The sequence below is a fragment of the Rana temporaria genome, chromosome 11 (assembly GCF_905171775.1).
Source record: "Rana temporaria chromosome 11, aRanTem1.1, whole genome shotgun sequence".
Taxonomy (NCBI): Eukaryota; Metazoa; Chordata; class Amphibia; order Anura; family Ranidae; genus Rana; species Rana temporaria.
The window spans coordinates 29,277,352-29,301,526 of record NC_053499.1 but is presented as its reverse complement, the minus strand read 5'-3'; positions in this window follow the sequence as shown (position 1 = coordinate 29,301,526).

Here is a 24,175-nt window from a genome sequence, read left to right as displayed (position 1 = left end):
CAGAATTTCTATCCATTTTCCAGTCTATTCGAAAAAGAACAAAAAAAGTTTTTCTGGTTAAACTAATGCTGCATTGAAAGCATAACTTTTTTTTTTTTACTAAGGTGGTTAATGTGACCTCTATGCACATAAAATGCAAATGTATATGCAGTACATAGCAATTTTTTGCAGAACTGAAAATAGCCAGCTGTGCTATTGAGAGTCGGCAGAAATAACTGATTGTGCCGCGGTGTGTAGAAGGCCCAGGCTGTAAAACTCCAAAAGAAGTTTGACTAATCAGGTTTTAACAATAGGGAATTTAGAAGTACGGGCTGCTTGGTCTATTACTTCTGCATCTTGTTATTATTTGATTTCAGTTTCTTCCAAAGCCCCAATGTACTAAGGTGTTTATTGGTAGAGTTTAGAACAAGTAATCTAATATGAGCAATGTTTCAAAATCTGAGCTTTCCTTGGAAAAAAATAATAGCAATATTTCATCGTGGGACGAGAGGGAATTTGAAAAGGAACATATTTGTTGTTGTGTACCCAGAGACCGATGCATGTACTTTGTTGTATAAACTTGATTGACTTTGCTTGATTTAAAATGTCAATGATGTACGATCCCTTACTTTGCTTCTGCGCCCCTGATTCATGGTGTAAACAAGTTGTTGTTGCTGCTGCTGGCAGGCTTTGAAGTGAAAAAACAAGAAATAATTTATTTGCATTCTCGAAAGCAAAAGAAAATATAACTTCTTATATTCCAGTGATGTACAGTTTGCCACTCGGGCCTTGAAACAATAGCTATGATGCTCCTGAAAGCTGATCTTGGACTCTGGACCCCCATTCTTCCCCGTCCACAGAATACATCTAAATACACAATTGAAACACATACAGCATATGGGAGCAATTTGACCTGTCAGGCCCTGTACACACGGCCGAGAAACGCGACGGGCAAAACACATCGTTTTGCTCGTCGAGTTCCTTGTGAAGCCGCCGAGGATCTCGGCGAGCCAAGTTTCCCCGTTGATTAACGAGGAAATAGAGAACATGTTCTCTATTTGGCCCGACGAGATCCTCGTCGGTTTCCTCGGCCGAAAGTGTACACACGACCGGGTTTCTTGGCAGAATACAGCTCCGATCGAGTTTCTGGCTGAATTCTGCCGAGAAAATCGGTCGTGTGTACGGGGCCTCAGAGGATTTGTATTTCTATCTACCCAATCTTAAATTTTTACTTGGAATTGAAGTATTTTTTATATAAGTAAATAATTATTCCACCTATAGCTTACCATTTTATAATTACATTGGTTCTATATGTGTGTGATATGCGGTCTGTGTCCTTGGGGCTGTCTATTTGCCCGGGAGCCCTCCTTCTTCCCCGTGTTGCCATGGACACATGGGCGAGTGGGCGGCTTGCCCTGCTGCGCATCGGCACCACGCATCACACTGGACATGTGACGCCTTGTTTGGTGCCACAGTACCAGTGTTGTGTCCATCTTTTGGCATGTTAACAGGGAAGCCTCTCATGCCTTTGTTGGTGGCAGCGGCTGCCTGTGGCTGGTGTGCTCTGCCTTTTTGTGTCACGTCAGTGTGGCGATGAAGGGAGACCCCTGGACATATTATGTGCCTATATATACTCCCATTTGGATGGTTCAGTCCTGCTGGTCGCTGGCTGCTTGCGGGTCTGCGGTATACCATTCGTACACTTGACTTTGTCTTATGGCAACAAAACAGATATTCATCTAGGTATTTTGGGCTTGTTATAGTTGTTTTCTTTACTACATTTCTAACATTCTATTTATCACAAATTTTTCTATTCTTTTTCTATTCTTGGCACACTGCTTAGTTAGTTCTACGCCTACAACTTCCTTACCTCGTCTGCATTGTTGGGTCTGATGTCTCTCATCTTCCTCCTGACAATACCCCACAGATTCTCTATGGAGTTTTGGCCATACAAGTTTTCTGGACAATCAAGCACAGTGATACCATAATCATTAAACCAGGTATTGGTACTTTTGGCGGTATGGGCAGGTGCCAAGTCCTGCTGGAAAGTGAAAGCAGCATCTCCATAAAGCTGGTCAGCAGAGGGAAGCATGAAGTGCTCTAAAATTTCCTGGTAGAGGGATGCGCAGACTTTGGACTTGATAAAACACAGAGGACCAACACCAGCAGATGACATGGCTCCCCAAATCATCACTGACTTCACTTCACACTGGACCTCATGCAACTTGGATTCGGTACCTCCCCACTCTTCCTCCAGACTGAGACTTTGATTTCAAAATTAAATGCTAAATTTACTTTCAAGAGAACTTTGGACCACTGAGCAACAGTCCAGTCCTTTTTCTCCTTAGCCCAGGTAAGAAGCTTCTGACTTTGTCTCTGGTTCAGGAGTGGCTTGACACAAGGAATGTGACAGTTGTAGCCCATGTCCTGGATACTTCTGTATGTGGTGGCTCTTGAAGCACTGACACCAGCTGTAGTCCACTCCTTGTGAATCTCCCCCCAAATTCTTGAATGGCCTTTGCTTCATAACGGTTACTGTATCCCTGTTGCAAACCTTTTTCTACCACACTTTTTTCTTCCAAGCAACTCTCCATTAATATGCTTGGAGACAGCACTCTGTAAACAGCCAGCTTCTCTAGCAATGGCTTTTTGTGACTTACCTTCCTTGTAGAGCGTGTCAATGACTGTCTTCTGGACAACTGTCAAGTCAGCAGTCTTCCCCATGATTGTGTAACCTACTGAACCAGACTGAGAGATCATTTAAATGCTCAGGAAACCTTTACAGGTGTTTTGAGCTATTTAGCTGATTAGAGTGTGACGACACCATGAGTCTACAATATTGAACTTTTTCACAATATTCAGATTTTTTGAGATACTGGATTTTGGGTTTTCACTAGCTAAAGCCATAATCATCAAAATTTAAAGAAAGAAATTCTTGAAATGTATCACTCTGTGTGTAATGAATCTATATGATGAGTTTCACTTTTTTAATTGAATTACTGAATTAAATTAACTTTTTGATGATATTCAATTTTTTTAGATGCACCTGTATATATATTTATATATAATATTGGCTTATTTTCATATAGGGCACCTGTATCTGGTTTTTACTCTGTAGGGAGTACTGACTTGTTTTCTTCATTATTGAATAAGTACCGGTACTGTATGTCATCACAGAGTTTCTGACCAAACACGTTGATTTCTTCTATTCTTTCAAAAGCTAAAAAAGAACATTTGCAATCAACTTGCAGTTCATGACCATTGCCCATCCAAAGAGCGTGGCTTATCAGCAGAGCAATCAGAATCATTTAAGGGAGCCTGATGGAAGCCCAAGGGACTAGCTGCATGTTCACGTGGCAAAGCCTATTGATTTCTCACAGAAGGATAGCTTTTCTTAAGTATACTGCCTAATGTTGTGCAGGGTAATGGGGCAACATAGGAAAAACCTCAGTAATCTTGTACAAACCGTAGATTTCTAATAGGATTTCAAATAGCATCAGCCTCTGGCCAAGAAACACAATTAGGAACTGAATTACGTGTTACAACAAAGATGATACAGTGTTGTTTCACCAATAATGGCAATATCAGCAAAAAAAATAAGGAACTAGCAAATTACCAGATTATTGCTACCATCTGCCATTGATGACAGAGAGAGTGATAGTAGAGAGTGTGAAGGAGAGAGAAAGAGATATTGTTATTACTGTCTATTACTTATAAAGCATATTATGTGGTGCTGTATATTAAAGTTAAACTCCTGGCACTGGCAGATCTAAAAGTGATTGTAAATCTACAAATATATATATTTTTTAATAACAAACATATCATACTTACCTAATGGTTTTACATAGAGCAGCCCTGATCCTTCTCTTCTTGGGTCCCCTGCTGACGCTCCTGGCTCCTCCCCGCTGCCGAGTGCCCCCATTGACACACAGAGTGCGGCTTGGCCCTTGCTCTTTCCTCACTCATACGTGATGGTATCCACCTACTAGACACCCTAAAAAACATACCTATTGTTGGTTATTCCTAGATGTCAGCTCCTTATATACATCCATTCCCCATGACTATGGGCCAATGGGACAACCTTACTCCAAAACATTGACTTTTTCATACGATACATAGATTATATAGTCATCATATGGGACGGTTCACGTTCCCAGTCTCCCACTGCAACACTAATAATCTAGACCTATCATTCACATCAGTCTGTGACCCAGACTCCTAGGCTTTTCTAGATCTGGAACTATGCCATACCGAGACCATACATTTTGTCACGCCCACTGTGGGGAATTCTTACCTGCATTTCAGTAGCTGTCATCACCCCAGAGGGAAATTAAACATCCCGAAGAGCCAGTTCTGTCGTCTAGGACAGTGTTTCTCAACTCCATTTCTCAAGGCGCACCAAAAGGTCATGTTTTCAGGATTTCCCTCAGATAAAAGAGCTGTGGTAAATACTAAGGCAGTGAAACTGATCAAATCACCTGTGCAAAATAATGAAAAGCCTGAAAACATGATCTGTTGGGGCACTTTGAGGACTGGAGTTGAGAAACACTGGTCTAAGACACATCTGCACATGCTCAGAGAACAATATGGTACAAGGAGACTTGTTAAAACAAACGTTTTTGGAAAAAAGGTACCCCTCTACATTGGTCCAAGAGGCCTACACACATTATCTCCATGGCATACCTCCTCCAAACAAACATTACCCAGCACCTTCCCAAACCACCAGATTCATCACCCAATTTCATACACAACATAAAAAGACGGAGCACATTTTTCACAAACATTGGGAATATTGCTCGAAGACCCCCATTTTCAACCTTCCTTAAGCAATAAACCTACCATTACATATAGGAAAGCTAAAAACATCAAAAGCAAAATAACCCCAGTAAATTAAAATCTAATAAGACTATACCCAGACCCACTCTAACCTTTCACAATATCAAAGGAATGTACCAAGGCAGTAAAAACTGGGATGCCTTACTTGTAAATGTGTACAACATAGGCAAAAACAATTTACTACTAAAGGAAAAACCTACCACATTGCGGAATTCTATAATTGCTATATAGAATTTGTCATTTACTGTCTAACCTGTCCGAACAGCCTACTCTACATAGGTCACACTATTCAAACTCTGCGCAAAAGATTTGGAGAGCACAGACGCTCCATTGAATATAATGATGACCTCACCATCCCTAGGCATTACACTAAATGCCATTAAGGTTCCACCAATGGACTACAGGTCTGGATAGTGGAATCAATCCCCGGGAGTCTCCCCCAAGCAGAGTGCATCAAGCACCTCTGTGTGAGGGAGACGTTCTGGATATATACTCTGGATAGCCTAAATCCGGGAGACTTGAATAAGGAAATCGAGATACACTCTATCTTTTATTACCTTATTCCCCTATAGTATATGTCCACCAATATCTAACCAATATATAACTTATAGAAAGTCATCTGCACCTATCATTGCAGCAGACAGTTATTTTATGCATAGTACCATTTGAGCATTACTCCCACTTGTGACCACCTTTTCCCTTATACTTTCCTTTCTTACAAACATACAAAGCAGAGGTTGCCACATTTAGTGCCCAGATTATGTGCCTAGGTATTATATCTTGGTACATTTGGGTACATAACTAATTCATATTCTTTGCACATGTTCTTGTGGTGCGTTCTTTGTTTTGCTAGGACCAGAGGTAAGACTGCTGCAAAGTGTCATGTTCTATTACTTGTGAGCTTGTCTTGTTCAATCTAACATACTCTACATTGAGAAATCGTTTTGGGATCAGGAAGGATTATGACAAAATATTCTATGTATTTGATGAACTCGTACAAAGAACTCTGTGTCTGGTGTTCGGACTGGAAGAAATGTGCAGCCTGCAGCGAGGAATAAAAGCCGCTGAATTATGAAACTTTATATTAGTAAGAGAAGTTTCAGAGGTCAGTTTTAACTTGAGGATAAATGTGCTGAACACTTACTGGGGTTGTCGTTTTGGTAAGGCAGTCATTGGACTATTTCCTCATGTGGCTCATTAAAAAGGGCAACATTATATAAGCTTATAGAGAACATCAAGTGTTAATTGTGTAATGAAAATTGTACCTTTTTGTCTGGAATTCTTCAAGAAAATAGCCATACACGTTTTTATTTTATTTTTTATTTAGAAAAAGTTTTATTGTGCCATTAAAATAAAACACAGAATAAATAACAAAAAGAAAGGCAGTTACTACATCTGAAGGTTATGCAAAGTGCAGACAATAAAACAGTTACACATCACAATGACATATTCTTAACAGAAAAGGAAAGAGAGCTGTGTCGGGTGGACAGGCACTAGCCCGCCGACCCAGCACAGCAGAACAGAGGGCCAACGGGTCATGAAGTATACAATGTTGCCCATATTCTACCTGCTCATATAGAAATTCCCCCTCTGTATTACAGGGTGTGTACAGAAGTTCAATTTACCTGGTCATGCATAACCAAAATAGAGCATGCCCTTGCTCCTGCTCTAGTAGACAAAGTCTGCCCACCTCGTAACCACATACGCCTTTTATGCTTGTAGCAACCAATGCAAGACCAGTTGCGGGGGTGCCAACCCAGGGGTTTCCAACCAGACAAAAAAAACTAAGAAAAAAAAAACATTTAGAAGGGAAATCAAAGGAAAAGGTAAGTGAACCAACAATGCACTAGCTTAAAGTAACCTATTTAGGAAATAAAAAACAAACCTTTATAACCCCTTTAACCTCTCCATTGCTATCAGCACCATGGATAGCACATATGATGACATTTTGAAGTATACTTCAACCACTGTGCCATCACCTCTGTTGGAGACCACAAGTGGCTGTACTGATAAACATTGTGCATGCATGGTTCACATTGGTAGTATCTGAAAGCCGTTCCAGTGCGGTTGATGCTGGGGCATGTAAATGTAGACAGAATGTGACTAAACAAGGTTGAATGAGATCAACAGCACTGAGTTGCAAAATAGATTTGCCTAATTAAAAAGAGTGAAAATAGCTGGTATCACTTGCAATTTTTTCCATGTCCTGAAGCAAATTAAGCTTAAAGCAGACCTCCACCCTTACATTTTTTCCAAATACCTGCCTACCTTGTTGCGGGTTCTGTACCTTTCAAATACTGTTGTGCCCAATGGATCCAGTGTTAATCTGCCCCTGCTCAGTCCCATCGGGAAGCCTGCATGACTTCATCGGGAGGTCCGCCAGCAATTCTGGGCTCAGACGTCAGGCCTCGTATGCACCACTAGGCCTGCCCCCTCATCCTTTATCAGTAAAGGATTATGCCTCCTGGGATATATGACCTGCATATCTCAGGAGGCACAGCAGGCATAATGCATGTCATTCTCCTAGGCAAGAAACGTAACCTTTTTTTTAATGAAAAGAGGTAAACAAACAAAAAAAGAAAGTGCGCCCTGCATGTAGAAGAGGGGTGGAGTAGATGGAACTTAACTCTGATCATGAAGATCCACTCAATCAAGTCTACTGAGTTAAGGTAACAAATAAATAAAAATCAGCACAAGGAATGGTACTTACATTTTATTGGATGCTTCTCTGGTTCTGGTGTCTGCTCTGTTAGGTGAAAGCCTCTGTCCTTAGCTCTGCCCCATACCCCTGCATTTTCCAGTGCTTCATACAGCCACTGGACCTATCATATTTGTGGGTTTTTCTTTGCATCCCAAACAATTTTCCTGGCAGCTGTGGCTGAAATTTTAGTTGGTCTACCTGACCGTGGTTTGGTTTCAACAGAACCCCTCATTTTCCACTTCTTGATTAGAGTTTGAACACTGCTAATTGGCATTCTCAATTCCTTGGATATGTTTTTATATCCCTTTCCTGTTTTATACAGTTCAACTACCTTTTCCTACAGATCCTTTGACAATTTATTTGCTTTCCCCATGATTTAGAATCCAGAAACGTCAGTGCAGCACTGAATGAAAGATGTAAGGGTCCGTCAGGAGTCCAAAAACTCATTGACCTTTTATACACAAACACTAATTACAAGCAAACAGATCCCACCTTCGTTGAGAACCCTTCACTGGCTGCCAGTAAAAGACAGAATTGCATTTAAAGCACTCTGCCTGACACATAAGTGCATCCATGGGAAGGCTCCGCAATATCTTTGCGACAAGATAGAACCTCACAATTCGAATCGCGTTCTGCGATCCACCGACCAAAATCTGGTCAGGGTACCAAAAACCAAATACAAGTCCAAAGGAGAAAGAAGGTTTGCTTCTCAGGGTCCTAGACTATGGAACGCTTTACCAACCAGCATTCGGTTGGAGGAAAACCACCTGACTTTCAGAAGACGGATCAAAACTCTGCTCTTTTGATGTCATGAGACACGAACAACTAGCGCCCAGAAGCGATTCAGATCGCATGCGCCGCGCTTTATAAGTTTTTCATTCATTCATTCATTCATTCATTCATTCATTCATTCAGGTGAGGATGGCTACCTTTAATAGCCATTCAAACCCCTTTGGGTCAACTTGTGTGCATGTTATCAGGCCAAAAACACTAGGGTATGTAAACTTTTGATCGGGGTCATTTGGGTAGATTCCGTTATCATTATGACTTAAAAATAGTAAACACAGTTAATTGATAATAAATGGCTTCAGCCAAACACTAACCATGAGCAAAAGACATGTTTTTGTGTTATTTATATTTTCTGAAAAATGGCCAAGAAATCATAAATTCTGCCATGTAAACTTATGAGCACAACTGTATCTATGGTGTGTTCACCTGAAGTTTCTTTATCTTTTTGTATTGGATATCTACTGTCAGTACTTGTTATTTTTATTTATTACAAAAAAAATTTATCTCAATAAACATTCAAGGTTTGACAATTTAATTCATAGGATGGACTGTAAAAAAAGTTTGCGCAGGATCATTGTCGTGGTGGAGAATGCACTTGTCAGGCCAGGTCTTCTCCATTGAACAGATTCACATAGCCTTTTAACAAAGAAAGTACCATGATCTATGAACTTGCCTTGAAGTATCCATTTGCATTCATCCTTTGCGTTTTTGGCTGCCCACTTCTTACATCATGATGAACATCTTCCCGCTCCTTCTTAAACCACCTATGCCATTAATAAACTCTTGATTTCTTCATGTTCACCATAATCTTGTTGTAACAGAGCTTGACTATGGTAAACAGATGTAAATGCCCTTCCCACCAATTAACTAAAAAAACACTGCTACGACCCCTACTTTAACCAACTGTTTAATAATAAACAGACAACAGCAATTTGGAGTGAAAATTGCCCGTAGCGGCCATTTATTAACATATAACCAAAAACACATTCCTTTAACAGAAACATAATAATCACAATGATACACAATAATCCTGGTTGCCGATATTTAAAGGCACTGATGAACCAAAATGTGTTTTGTATCTGCAAAACCACATACAGGTCCCCAGCCACAACACACCGACTCAGGGACAATCCCAACTCTCACTTTCTACACAGATACCTCCATATCCCAAATGCCCAGTTAAACCTCTGTTAACTGGAATTTTACAGAGGACCCCATACCACAGATGGTTTCCCACCATGACAAATCACTGTTACTTTAGAAGGCCTCCAAAGATCCCAACCGTCAGGCCACTACAACATACACAGAACCCGAGCTTAGCAACTGGGCGGGAAGCTTATTCTTCATTCGCAGAGTCCAACTGCCTGAGATAATCCTGATCCCACCTCCTCTACAAGCGAAGCCCCTCCTGGATTTTTGAAGCTCACCAATCCCAGTTTGAAATTTTCTATAACCCTATAACTGGCTGTTTTCCCTGCTACCTAGTCATGCTTGCCCTTCGCCTATTTATTTTTTTTTGCTGCAGACTTATCTAAAGTTTCACTCACACTTTACCAATTTTTACGCAGAATTTATTGTTGATCCGCTGCTCCAGGTTCCTGGCACTCATTTTCTACCAACAGTGCAACACACACACACACACGTGTTATTTCTTCTACCAGTCCATAAAGACTATGGTCTGCAATCCAGGGGCCAGATTCAGATAGGTCAGCGGATCTTTAGATATGATTTACGTTACGCCGCCGCAAGTTTTTGAGGCAAGTGCTTTATTCAGAAAGCACTTGCCTCTAAAGTTGCGGCGGCGTATCGTAAATCCCCCGGCAGAATTCAAATTCCGCGGCTAGGGGGCGTGTAAAATTTAAATCAGGCGCGTCCCCGCGCCGATCGAACAGCGCATGCGCCGTCCGCAAATTTTTCCAGCGTGCATTGCTCCAAATGACGTCACAGGGACATCATTGGTTTCGACGTTAACGTAAATAATGTCCGGCCGTATTCGCAAACGACTTACGCAAGCAACGTAAAAAAATCAAAACTTGGCGCGGGAACGACGGCCATACTTAACATAGGATACGCCGCACTTACCCCTCCTATAGCAGGGGTAACTTTCCGCCGGAAAAAGCCGAACGCAAACGACGTAAAAAAAAAGCGCCGGGCGGTCGTTCGTTTCTGAATCGGCGCAAATGCTCATTTGCATATTTGACGCGTAAAAGATACGGAAGCGCCACCTAGCGGCCGGCCTGGAATTGCAGCCTAAGATCCGACGGTGTAAGTCACTTACACCTGTTGGATCTTAGGCATATCTATGCGTAACCTGATTCTATGAATAAGGCGCGTAGATACGACGGCCGGACGGCCGTCGTATCTTCTTTCTGAATCCGGCCCCACGCTCGAGTGTAAATGGCTGTATGACTCACGACTATAGTGATATGCCATGGGCATTCTGAGAATTAAATTGTCACACCTTGTATATTGAACAACATTTTTTACCCCCACTTTACTGGAAGATTGCAGCTATGGGGGTATGGGGGAGAGCAGAGGACAGAGGAGTTCAACTAACAGAGCAATGAATATAAGTACAGTCCCTTATGATGATTTTTAAAAAAAAATATTTTACCCAAATGTAAGCTGGGTTTACATATATGCCACTGCATGTGATTCAAGTTGGGAATCACACCACATTCCTATTCAAATCACATGAGATGTCTGTGCTGTGCGATTTGAGGCATCCATTTGTATGGCTCAAATCGCACCAAATCAGCACAAAAAAGATGAAGGACCCTTTTTTTCCGCATTGGAATTGGATCGCATGGGTGTTCACACCTATGTGATCTGATTTTGTTAATCGCACTGTATTTTTTGAACCGTTTTGGGGTGTCGTTTGTTGTGCAGAGTATTGAAATTATGCGATGGAAGATTCTTGGATACAGTAAACAGCTTAACTTTTATGGAAAAATATTAGATGGATTTTTTCGTCCGATATCAGATGAAGCTGACTTTCATGAGTCTTGCCTACACACCATCAGTCAAAAATCCAACCGTGTCCAACGTGGTGACGTAAAACACTACGACGTGCTGAGAAAAATGAAGTTCAATGCTTCCGACATGCGTTGACTTGATTCTGAGCATGCATGGATTTTTCTCCGACGGAGTTCAACACAGACGATCGTTTTTTATCCATAGGAACATTTTTAAAACATGTTCTATTTTTGAAAAAACAAACCGATCAGCAGACAAACCGATCGTATGTACAGGGCTATACACTAAGAAAGATAACACTTCCTCTGATTACATTACCATAGATACACACTACAGTGCCACCTGCTGGATAGATAAGTATGATGCATACAGTATATAGTTCACAGTACTTTACATTACATGCTGTTGTTCTTTCAACATCGTTAACTTAACATTGAAACCCCCAGCAGTTTGCATACATGCAGTGCAATTTTAATGCAGTGTGGGAAGCCTTTCCCGGGTCGCAAATATGTGAACCGAGCCATAAAGCAAATTTGCAAAGCACATACATGTGTTTTATAAATGTGCTGGAGTATATTTTTTAAAGCAGGGGTATTGCTAGGGTTTGGCCATATTGATGCTTTACAAATCAGCCTCCATGTCTGTTTGTCAATGTTTGTCATTTTAAATGTGAATTTTAGTGTATTGTTATAAGGAGTGACATACCACCCACTCTAAATCATTTGGATATTATATTAATCAGTGACCTGCCCTGGCATTCAGCCCTTGTGCATTGATTTGGTTTCTTTACTATTTATAATACAATGTATTATTATTATTATTATTTATTATTTACCTTTTAAAATTCTCCATTGTGATTTACCATTAGACCTTCAAAACAATACAAAAGCTATTCCTTCGTCTGGACAATGAAAGAGCTTATCATTCAGAAAGGTAAAAGAAAACGAAATGTTCTTTGACGGTGAGAATTACAGTTTAAATTGTAGTCCCTTGTCAGTATTTCCCCCTTACTTTGATTTCTTTTCACACTGTGAAGAATGATTCAGACAGGAGACAATAGCAAGATTTGAGCTGACCAATAGGTAGAAATTGGAAGAGCAGTGGAGGTTCTCGCACCTCTCTAGATCTGCCACTGGGCTCTCAGCGGGGGAAAGAATAGCTGCAGTTTTTGGAATTGTGACTTTTTTTGAAAATATTTTTATCAAAAGTTTTGAAAATGCAAACAGCAAGTATTGTTTGAGCTGGATATTAAATACACTAAACATAAACTGAAACTGGAAATGTTTTTGGCTGTTTTGGGCATTGGTGTGCACAGCATTAGGGTGAGCACCCTATTACACAATGCGTGTATATCAGTAGAGCAGTGATTGGTGTCAGTAGGACAGTGGACGGAGTCAGTCGTTTTTTTTTATTATTTTTTAATTATTTTGCACAATATTATTTTAATTTTTTTTAGGAACCCTGGTATGGGTCTTTGGTGAAATATGAAGGGTCTAAATAGACCCCTGATGTCTCACTTTTGAGACAGAGAAATAACTCTGACTCCAACCCTTCAACTCCACATATAACCCAGTATCTGCTGGTTGAGGAGTGAAGGGTAATGCTATGGAGCGTCACTTGAGTGTCAGCTCTAATTCTTGCTGACTTTACATCAAGATGGCGATGCCCCTACGCATCGAGAGAGAGGTTTTTACAGGTAAATGCCATGCAAAAAATATGTTAAATACAAATATAATTGTAATGTTCACGGGTTGCTGAGATTCTGCCCAGGTCTCCCTTGCTAGTACAGAGGCTGCCAGTCACAAGCACAGTTCCATGCTCGCCAACAGTACAAGCTTAGTCTAAGGGATGTCTTTTTAGGATTTATTACTGAGCAACTTGAAACAGGAGAGGGGTCTAGGGATCAGGGTAATTCAAACAATAGAAAAACAATAAAAATAATAGGAGGACAGCTTTTTTAAACTGCAGTCACCACCACTCATCTTCCATGGGAGATCCTCAGTGAGGGACATAGAAGATCTTTCTCCAGGCCAGGACTTCAGAATAGAGCCTTCCAGCAAATAATCCTTTACCAGTCTTCCCTAAGCCCTCAGCCCAGCTCCTGCTGAGGCCCAGACTATAGCAAATATCCACTTTAGCAATTTGTTCCAGGGCCTCAGACCAATTCTTGCTGAAGCCCAGACTGAACTTAGTTGACTCACTAGCTATCCCCTGGGGGCAGCAGCCCCAGAGGAACTAGAATACTCCCTGGAGAGGAAAGAACACTCTGGCAAAGCAAAGCATTTATCACCTCCCCAACCACCTTCTGGATGCCTCCTTCCAGAAATTGGCTGGAGTATGATAGATATTCATGCTGGTAATATGCCCCCCCCCCCCCCATTGTATATTCTAGAAGCTTCCCCCAGAAGCAGGAGAGTGAAATCATACACTCAGCTTGGAAACTCTGATTAGACAAGACTAATTAATAACTGCACCACTGATAACAGTGAAGCCAAGAACTAAATTTAGCCTAGCAGCCTAACTAGAGGAGGGTGCTACATAGGAATTTTTTTTTTTAAATGAATGGTGTGGTGACAGGAATGCAATGGACCTAGCAAGAGGAAGGCAGTGGGATGGGTAAGGAGGAGCCGCAGTGGATGCTTACAGAGTTTGGACTCAAACAGCCATTCCAGACAGTTCTTAAAAGCTAGGTAGTTGTCCTACCTGTCAACCCCTCTCTTATTTTGGTCATTGAGTACAGATCATTTGTCATAGAAGCCTGCCAAGTAGAAGTTCTTTGATACTTGCAAATGCAGCAGGCTAGTTTTGGTAACGTGGACAAATCTGATGGTATGAAGCCCTATGGCATTAGTGGTTGTTTCGGTCCTCTTGGGGCTTGCTTCCCAAGGGACTTGTAGTGTTTCAGTAAGAGGTCATCAAACTGTTGAGCTGTGGCTCATTCAACGACATATTGCAACCAAAGACACCCTTCCTGATGACTTTATTGTTAACTATTTGCAGTAAATTTGGAATAGTATTTCTACTGACACTGCTGTTATTTATTTAGGTATCTACTGTATGTTGTAATAAAGTGGCTGCTGTGCTCATTTAAAGCCATTGTCATGCCATTCTGGGCTCATACTACTGCTGCATAAGCCAACACTTACAGTACATACACTATATTACCAAAAGTATTGGGACGCTTGCCTTTACATGCACATGAACTTTATTGGCATCCCAGTCTTAGTCCGTATGGTTCAATTTTGAGTTGGCCCACCCTTTGCAGCTATAACAGCTTCAACTCTTCTAGGAAGACTGTCCACAAAATTTAGGAGTGTGTCTATGGGAATGTTTGCCTATTCTTCCAGAAGCGCATTTGTGAGGTCAGGCACTGATGTGGACAAGAAGGCCTGACTAGTAGTCTCCACTCTAATTCATCTCAAAGGTGTTCTATCGAGTTAAGGTCAGAATTCTGTGCAGGCCAGTCAAGTTCCTCCACCCCAAACTCACTCATCCATGTCTTTATAGACCTTGCTTTGTGCACTGGTGCACAGTCATGTTGGAACAGTGTGCACAAAGTTGGGAGCATGAAATTGTCCAAAATGTCTTGGTATGCTGATGCCTTAAGAGTTCCCCACACCATAATCACCCCTCCACCAAATGATTTGGACCAATGCACAAAACAAGGTCCATAAAGACATGGATGAGTGCGTTAGGGGTAGAGGAACTTGACTGGCCTGCTTCAAGTCCTGACCTCTACCCAATGCGGAATTGTTTGCCTTGTGGGTTAATTCATTGAACGTTGATCTGGGTACAGTGTTTGTAGCTGGGCTGGTGGTGTCAGGAGACAGAATAGAGAGGTCAGATAGAAAGAGGGACAGTCTTCTGCTCTCTTCCTGCCTGGACTCATAGAGCCAAATTTGAATAGGGGTAACCAATCCGATATAAAGTGTCATATTGTGATTTATTTGCCATTTAAGTGTGCCTCTGCTCTTGGGGACATTATCAGGTTTGGAATCCCCTGAAAGCAGCCTGAATATTGTATTGAGCTATATTGCACTTAATCTCAGTTATTGCCCTACAGTTGATTACTTGGATATGTATACTGTTACTGTCTGTTACTTTTTCACATCATTTTTTTCCACCCAAATAACATCTATATAAGACCAACTTCTTTATTCTTCTAACATGTACAGTATGCACTTTTTTTTTTTAGGCTCTACATACCTTATTATCGATATCTTCTATCCGGCTTCCGTGTACTTACTCTTGTGGGAGTAGGCGTTTCTATGCTGTGCCGCAATGTAATCTGGGAGTTTGCCCAGATGATTGATGTCCTTCAGAAAAAGTCCCCCCCCCGGCGGATAAGGCCCCGTCCCCCGTATTGCGTAGGCGTGTCACGAGAGTCACAGAGTTTCCGAAAGTAGCCGAACATGTAGAGCCGCGAGTTAGCTCTACATGGAGCCTGCGCACCGACTAGGAGCCGTGTAGAGCTGACTGCGCAGGCGCCGTATAGAATTGACTCGCAGCTCCACATGTTCTCGGCTACTTTCGGAAAAAACTCAGTGACTCTCGTGACGTGCCTACGCAATGCGGGGGGCGGGGCCTTATCCGCCGGGGGGAACTTTTTCTGAAGGACATCAATCATGTGGGCGAACTCCCAGATTAAATTGCGGCACAGCATAGAAACGCCTACTCCCGCGGGAGTGAGTACCCAGAAGCCGGATTGAAAATAGTGCATACTGTACATGTTAGAAGTATAAAGAAGTTGGTTTTATATAGATGTTATTTGGGTGAACCTCCGCTTTAAGCTAAAGTGGAGCTTTCTTTCACTTCAACATATAATATTATTTTATAATGCACAAATGACCTCTTAAATAAACGTTTCAAATGCACATTCCCTTATACTTTAAATCCTATTTTACGTTTAAAATATATATATATATTTGAAGCATTAGGGGATATAAAATAGTATCCCGGGAAAAACATAAACATATTGATGACTTTCTATTGAAGCCATCGGGTCAGTTGGATCACCAGTAGAAATATTGTACTCGAAGGTAATAAAATATGTGGGGTTGGGAACCATTTCTAGTTAATACATTTCCTTGTGCCTCAGGCACTGAAATGCAAAGCTTTCAGAAAGTATTCTGACTTTAAATGATGTATGTTGTCTGCTACATCACCATTCCCATTATAAGAATACCTATCAACAGGTCATGGAACAAGCTATGGGGTTTTGCAGGCTCAGGAATTATTAGGAAAGTATATCATAAGGCATCAGAAACATGTCATATTAGACATAAGGAGGTTGCCACTGCTGACTGGTCCCTAAAAATGCTAGGTGCTTGGCTGTAATGCTAAATCCATGGCTTTAATACCATGTGGATTAGTGACCTGGAACAAGTATACAGCTATGACTTTTCCTGACCACCTGGACTTGCATACCTATTTCTGCACAGTGGCTAAAAGTAAATGTTAACTAAAAAAAAAATGTAAATTTTATTAAATACTTACCGTAATTTTCCTTTCCTGGCACCAATCTGTATGCTGCCATGTTGGCACCAGGAAATGTATTTTTCAGCCATATAATTTTGTCATCATGTCCCACTGTATGTAGTTTTCTTAAGAAACTTGCTTTTTTTAATCTGCTGCTTCTTACCTGGAGATCCTGCCAGTAACAACACTCCCTATTGGCTGTCAATGGCAAAGTGAGGATCTTGCCATTGGGCTGTCTGCCAGGGCTATTACGTGGCAATTTAACAGCCAACCAAAGAGGCTAACAACGCTGTAAACAGTTAGGCCTGGATCATATTTTAACTTCTTTTCATAAACATTTTGAAAATCACAGTATGTGTCTGTCCTGATTCAGTCAGTTAATTTGGAATATTCATACCATTTTACCAGTACAGTGTCAAAGGAAGACCAAATGCATAAAGAGGAACTATCACTATTTTTGAGTTCCCCATGGTACAAAGTATATGTAGTACTTTGTCCCATCTCTCTAGGTTCCACGTGACACTAGATGCAATATCAGACAGGGCATGCCCAACCCTTTGGGCCTGATCCCACTATTCCTTCCACTGACACCACGGATGGGTCACAATTCCTCCTACTGATACCACCAATAGAGTACTATTCCACCAATAGAGTACTATTTCAGACACAATTAACAGGGCACTATTCCTCTCACTGATACCATCAATAAAGTACTATTCCTTCCACTGACACAACAGGGCACTATTTCTTTCATTGATACCAGTGATAGCTCATTATTCCTCCCACTGACACCACCAATATAGTACTATTCTTTCCACTGAGACATTCAAAATGTTGTTCTCACTTATACCAGCAATATGGCACTATTCCTCCCACTAACTAATGCCGCGTACACACAACCGTTTTTCATGACGAGAAAAATGCAATTTTTTTAATTGGTCGTGAAAAACGGTCGTGTGTAGGCTCCAGAGCATTTTCCTCGATGTGAAAAATGGCTGTTAAAAATTTAGAACCTGCTCTATTTTTTCTCGTTGTTTTTCACGTCGTTCTATTTTATGTTGTAATGGTCACCACCGTTTACGATATCCCATTACATCAGCCCACGACAGCTTATCCGACACTCCAACCATCCAACAAACATCAGACACGAATCCATCACATTTCCCAGAATAAACGAGACATACGCTCTGTTCTCTGGTTTCAAAATGTATGAACCCTTTTAATGGTATCTTAGCTTTCTTATATACAGTACAAGCATGTTTCAGTTAATCACAGGGACAAAGAAACTCTCCACCCACACATCACACAATGGGGCTTCAATCACATTCTTTTAGACAATGACATTCAGTTGAGTTAATTATTTTTTACAATTTTAAGGCATTTTTATTGAGCATTTTTGCATGTGTATACATGCATTTTAGAAGCATATATCAAGCGTTTTAGATGTGTAATTAGTTGAGTTAATTATTAGTCATCCCCCAGACTTCCCGTCTCCGCATTAGAGGGGTTAATTACTACAGCTTGACAAGTTCCCCTCACCTGTTACACAAAACACATTCCTTTACTAAACATAATTGACATGCTAATTCCCTACCCCTGAAAGGAGACATCTGACCCTTCAGACTTAGTTAGCATCACACAATGGACCTGGTGTGGGTCAGCATGAACCAAACTGTAATATTCTAAGATATCCTGCAAAACATGAATTATCGTTTCTCAGTCACCCTATGCCCAAAAGGGGCACAGGGTGACGCTAGACCCAAGAGTCATTAGTGACGCTGGCACAGGAGTACCCCCCATCCTTCAAAGGTCTCTGGGTGTCACGGGTCATTCCGTTACACATATCATGAAAAACGGTTGTGTGTACGCTTTAACGAGGGGAAAAAAACATGCATGCTCAGAAGCACGTTATGGTAAAACTTGTGTTCGTAATGAAGATAGCACATTTGTCACGCTGTAACAGACTGAAAAGCACAAAGACTGAAAAGCGCGAATCGTCTCTCACCAAACATTTACAAACACGCGGTAACACAAAATCAGCAAAAGCAGCCCAAAGGGTGGCACCATTCGAATGGAACTTCCCCTTTAAAGGTGCCGTCATACGTGTTGTCATACGTGTTGTACGTCACCGTGCTTTGCGCAAGCATTTTTTTTTCACGATCGTGTGTATGTAAGGCAGGCTTGAGAGGAATCACGTTGAGAAAAACTTCGTTTTTTCCATGACATGAATAACGGTCGTGTGTACGCGGCATAATGGAGCACTATTCCTTCCATTAACACCAACAATGGGGAACTGTAACTTCCACTGATACCACAATTAGAGCAATATTTTGCCCATTGACGTCACCAATGAGATACTATTCCTCCCACTGATACAACCAATAGAGCACTATTTCTTCTGCTGACACCACCAACATGGCACTATTCCTCTCACTGATACCAGTGTTAGTGCATTATTCCTCCCACTGATACCACCAATGGAATACTATTCCTTCCATGGACACCAACACTATGGTACTCTTCATTTCACTGATACCACCAATGGAATACTATTCCTTCCATGGACACCAACAATATGGTACTCTTCATTTCACTGATACCACCAATGGAATACTATTCCTTCCATGGACACCAACAATATGGTACTCTTCATTTCACTGATACCACCAATGGAATACTATTCCTTCCATGGACACCAACAATATGGTACTCTTCATTTCACTGATACCACCAATGCAGTACTATTCCTTCGATTGACACAACCAATGAGGTACAGTTCTTCTCACTGATACTACCAATGGAGTACTTTCTTCTACTGACAGCAATGATAGGGCACTATTTCTCTCACTGATACCAATAGTGGAACACAATTTCTCCCACTGATACCAATGATGGGGCACTACTTCTTCCACTGACACCAAGGATGAGGTACCATTCTTCCCACTGTTACCATTAAGGGAGCTCTATTTCTTCCACTGACAGCAGCAATGAGGTACTATTCTTCTCACTGATACTACCAATGGAGTACTATTCCTTCGACTGCCAGCAATGATGGGGCACTATTTGATACCAATAGTGGGGCACAATTTCTCCCACTGACCCCAATGATGGGGCACTACTTTTTCCACTGACATCAATGATGGGGCACTATTCCTAACCAGACACTAGGCAACTTTTACCTTCCACTACTCACTAACCCCTAGGGACAGTTTAGGCCAATATGTATTTTACTTCTACTGACTACTAAACCTGGGGCATTTTACCCCGACTGATAACAGTCTGGCCCTTATAGGGTCACAAAAACAGAAAACTGTCTTTTGTTTAAAAAGTTTGGAGACCCCCTGATTAATATGGTCTGTGTCTTCCTGTCCAGTGACATTTACTTTCTAGTATTGTGTATTTCTGTTGCTGGGACAGGATATACAGGGGAAACTCCCCTCTCAATAGGTTTGTATAGACAGCAATAAAAACCTAAAGGACCAGATCCAGAGAGAATTGGATCCGCGCAGCGTATCAGAGATACGCTACGCCACCGTACCTTACCTGGCGGAATTTCGAATCCTCAACGATTTTGCGCTGTAAGTTACGGCGTCGTAGTGTATTTCTGGTGGCGGAATTCAAATCGGCAATCAGGGGGCGGGTTTCATTTAAATGAAGCGCGTCCCCGCGCCGAATAAACTGCGCATGCGTCGTCCAGAAATTTCCCGCCGTGCTTTGCGCGAAATGACGTCGCAACGGCGTCATTTTTTAAACTTAGAAGTGAGTTACGTCCATCCCAATTCACGGACGACTTACGCAAAAAAAAAAAAAAATCAAATTTTGACGCGGGAAAACAACGGCCATACTTAACATGGCAAGTCTATCTATACGCCGCAAAATACCAGCTTTAACTAAAAGCCAGAAAAAGCAGACTATAGACGACGTTAGAAAATGCGACGGCCGCGCGTACGTTCGTGGATCGTCGTAAATCGCTAATTTGCATACTCGACGCAGAAAACTACGCAAACTCGACCCAGCGGGCGCCGAAGTATTGCATCTAAGATCCGAAGGCGTACGAAGACATACACCTGTCGGATCTTACCCAAAAGCCGTCGTATCTTGGTTTGAGGATTCAAACTAAAGATACGACGCGGGAAATTTGAAAGTACGCCGACGTATCAGTAGATACGCCGGCGTACTTGCTCTGTGGATCTGGCCCAAAGTATTTTTCCTTTCAAAGTATATCCATAAACAACTAAAAAAGAACTTGAGTTGTAAAAACTTATTATGGATTGACTTTAAACGTTATCACTTCAATTATGATGTCACGCATACTGAACATTATTTCCGAATGCTGCTTTGTGCCGGGAGTGGTTCAAATATTATTATTCAGCAGCACACCTCGGATTCTAATACGTTTATTGTCCTCCGTGCTACTTATTTGATTTTCAGCAGACAGATGTGTTATTTCTTAAAGAAATTAAAAGACTTTGGAAGAAGGTTTCCCGCTATGAAAACTTCTTGCTCTACAGGGCTTGGTTCGTTATTCAAGGTCTGGCAGCTTCAGATGAAAATCTCCATGGACAGCAGTGGGGATTTATGAATACAACACACTGTGTGAGAATATATTCTACCTATTACATTTTAATTCATTCCACTCAGAGCTATCCTACCTCTACATGTACGATGTACCTGCAAGCAGGAAATAATGAGAGTGCTGCCCTGTCTTGGCGAGAAACTTTCATGCCCAATGCACTGAAGTAATGTACAGTTTTGGCCTAAAGGGCATGAACAGTTCCAGACCTTTTCAAGTGAAGCTGTAGCCAGGCTATAGATAGACATTCAAGTATTTAAAGATTTTATAAAGCTGAATTTAGGCCTAAAAATATTCTCCAAACTCTTAACTTAAAGGTCAAGTTCACCTTTACACACATTTCACAAAAAGATCTCCATGCAATACATTGTTCCCAATATTTTAACCACTTGCTGACCGCCGCACGCACTTTTACATTGGCAGAATGGCACGGACAGGCAAATGGGCGTATATGTATGTCCCTTTAAATTTGACCCCTGCTGCGAGCTCCGTGACCGTGCCCGCGGGACCCGCAGACTTGATGTCACTGGTGTCTCGCGATCGTGCCACGTAGCTGCAGAACAGGGGGATGTATGTGTAAACAAGGCATCTCCCTGTTCTGCCTAGTGACAGGACACTGATCGTCTGCTTGTTTACATAGGCAGACTGTCATTCTGTCAGAGTCCCAAATGATCTGCGGGTCCTGGCAGACATCAGGTACGAGCAGGGGCGTTGGTAGGTGGCAAAAAGACCAGGGGCTTCAGCCCGAAGTCGCCACCGGGGGGACGGGTCCGGGGTGGTCAAGGCGCTAAACTCACCTACCTGACACACTGACCTACCTGACCTCATACACTCACCTCACCTACTTGACATACACTGACTTCACCTACCTGACGTATATAGACTTACCTGACATACACTGACTTCACCTACCTGACATACACTAACTTCACCTACCTGACATACATGGACCTACCTGACATACACTGGCCTCACCTACCTGACATACATGGACCTACCTGACATACACTGACCTCACCTACCTGACATACATGGACCTACCTGACATACATGGACCTACCTGACATACACAATGACTTCACCTACCTGACATACATGTAACATGGACCTACCTGACATACACTGACCTCGCCTATCTGACATACATGGACCTACCTGACATACATGGACCTACCTGACTTACACAATGACTTCACCTACCTGACATACATGTAACATGGACCTACCTGACATACACAATGACTTCACCTACCTGACATACACCCATCATGTGTCACGGCAGGCAGCCAGCCAGAAAGGAGGAGAGGTGAGGAGAGCCGCCCGCCCGAGCCTGGATCTTACAGTGATGTGGCTTGTAATTGCCACCTTCTGGAGACTGCAGCGCCTATGATGGACGTCACACATCCCGCGATCCTGGCATTGGACCTGTGGGACGTCAATCATAGGAGCTGCAGGCTCCAGAAGGCGGGACTTGCAATATCACTCGGCCACACTCAGCGCCGTTCCTAATCATAGCGGTCCCTGTTCGGTGGCGGCCGGCGGCACTCGGGGCTGTCAATTGGATGCTGAATTCCTGACACTCAGGGCTTTTCAGGGATCCATTCGGGGCTCCAGCCCCCCTAGCCACACCCTCCCGACACCCCTGGGTATAAGGGGACCGGTGATTGGCGCCCAAAAGCCGGAAGTGTACAGAGTCCGCCATGTAGCAGTAAATCTGCTATGGGGCGGTCGTATAGAGGTTAAAGGGTGGGTGGTTGTTAGTGGCGGCAGGTGTTTTTTTGTTTGGGGAGGTGGCAAACAACTGAACCCCCCGCAGCAAATCAACCTCCCCCCGCTGTCTACCAGTTGGTCCACCAGCATTTACCCCATCTAGGCAGCAGGCATCAGGCATTGACAGGCATCTGAGGAGCAGCTGCGGGGAACGGGCTACCGAGGAGTAGCGAAGATCGGGCATCCAAGGAGTGGCGGTGGGGACCAGACATCCAAGGAGCGGCGGCGGGGACCAGGTATCCAGGCATTGGCCAGTGGCTCTCCTCCTCCTCGCTTCTGCCGTGCGTCTCCGCCCCTCCTCCTAGGCATCCAATAGGATCGCCTGTCCTTTCAGCCAATCGGCTGATGGGTAACAGACACACTTCCGAATTGGCCGGGAGGAGGATTAGTGTTGCAACAGTGAGTATTCATTTGCTGTTGTAACACACCTGGGTGGGCTCTGGTCGCACTCTCTGTGACCCAAGCCCACCCTATTTTGAAGTCAATTAGAGCCTCTGGCTTAGACGCTCACTTCACAGTGGGCATTTGGCACCTAAATAAGCTCAAAATCAATCAATCAAAAAAAAAAAACCTGACCCTGAAAGGGGCCGGACACATGAATAGGGGGTGGCCGCAGCGGCCATAGATAGATTCATGCTATGCATAAATCTATTCAATGCATAAAGGGGAGGTTGAGAAGGAAAGAGGAGGTGGCGCCCGGCGCCCCAAATGAACGGGCCACCCCTGGGGGTTGTATGTAAAAATGCAGCTCAACCGCCTGTTTTTACAGTCCCCTAACCCCAAGTGTAAATACGCCTTAATAGTTTTTCTATTAACTGATGTTTTATATTTTATTATTTATATAAAATCTATATTTTACAGATACACAGTTAATTGGTGCAACCGCAACAAAGATCAGTGCAAGGGATCATGGGATGAGCACCCCAACCCCTCAAACACTCCATACAAGGTTCCTTTGGGAGATGACCACATCCAATGAAATATTTTGCTAAATCTGAGCAGAAAATACATTGTGTAGTCTGGGTGTCATTTTGCAGGAAATGATAAGCATCTCTTTCTTTGTTTACTTTGTA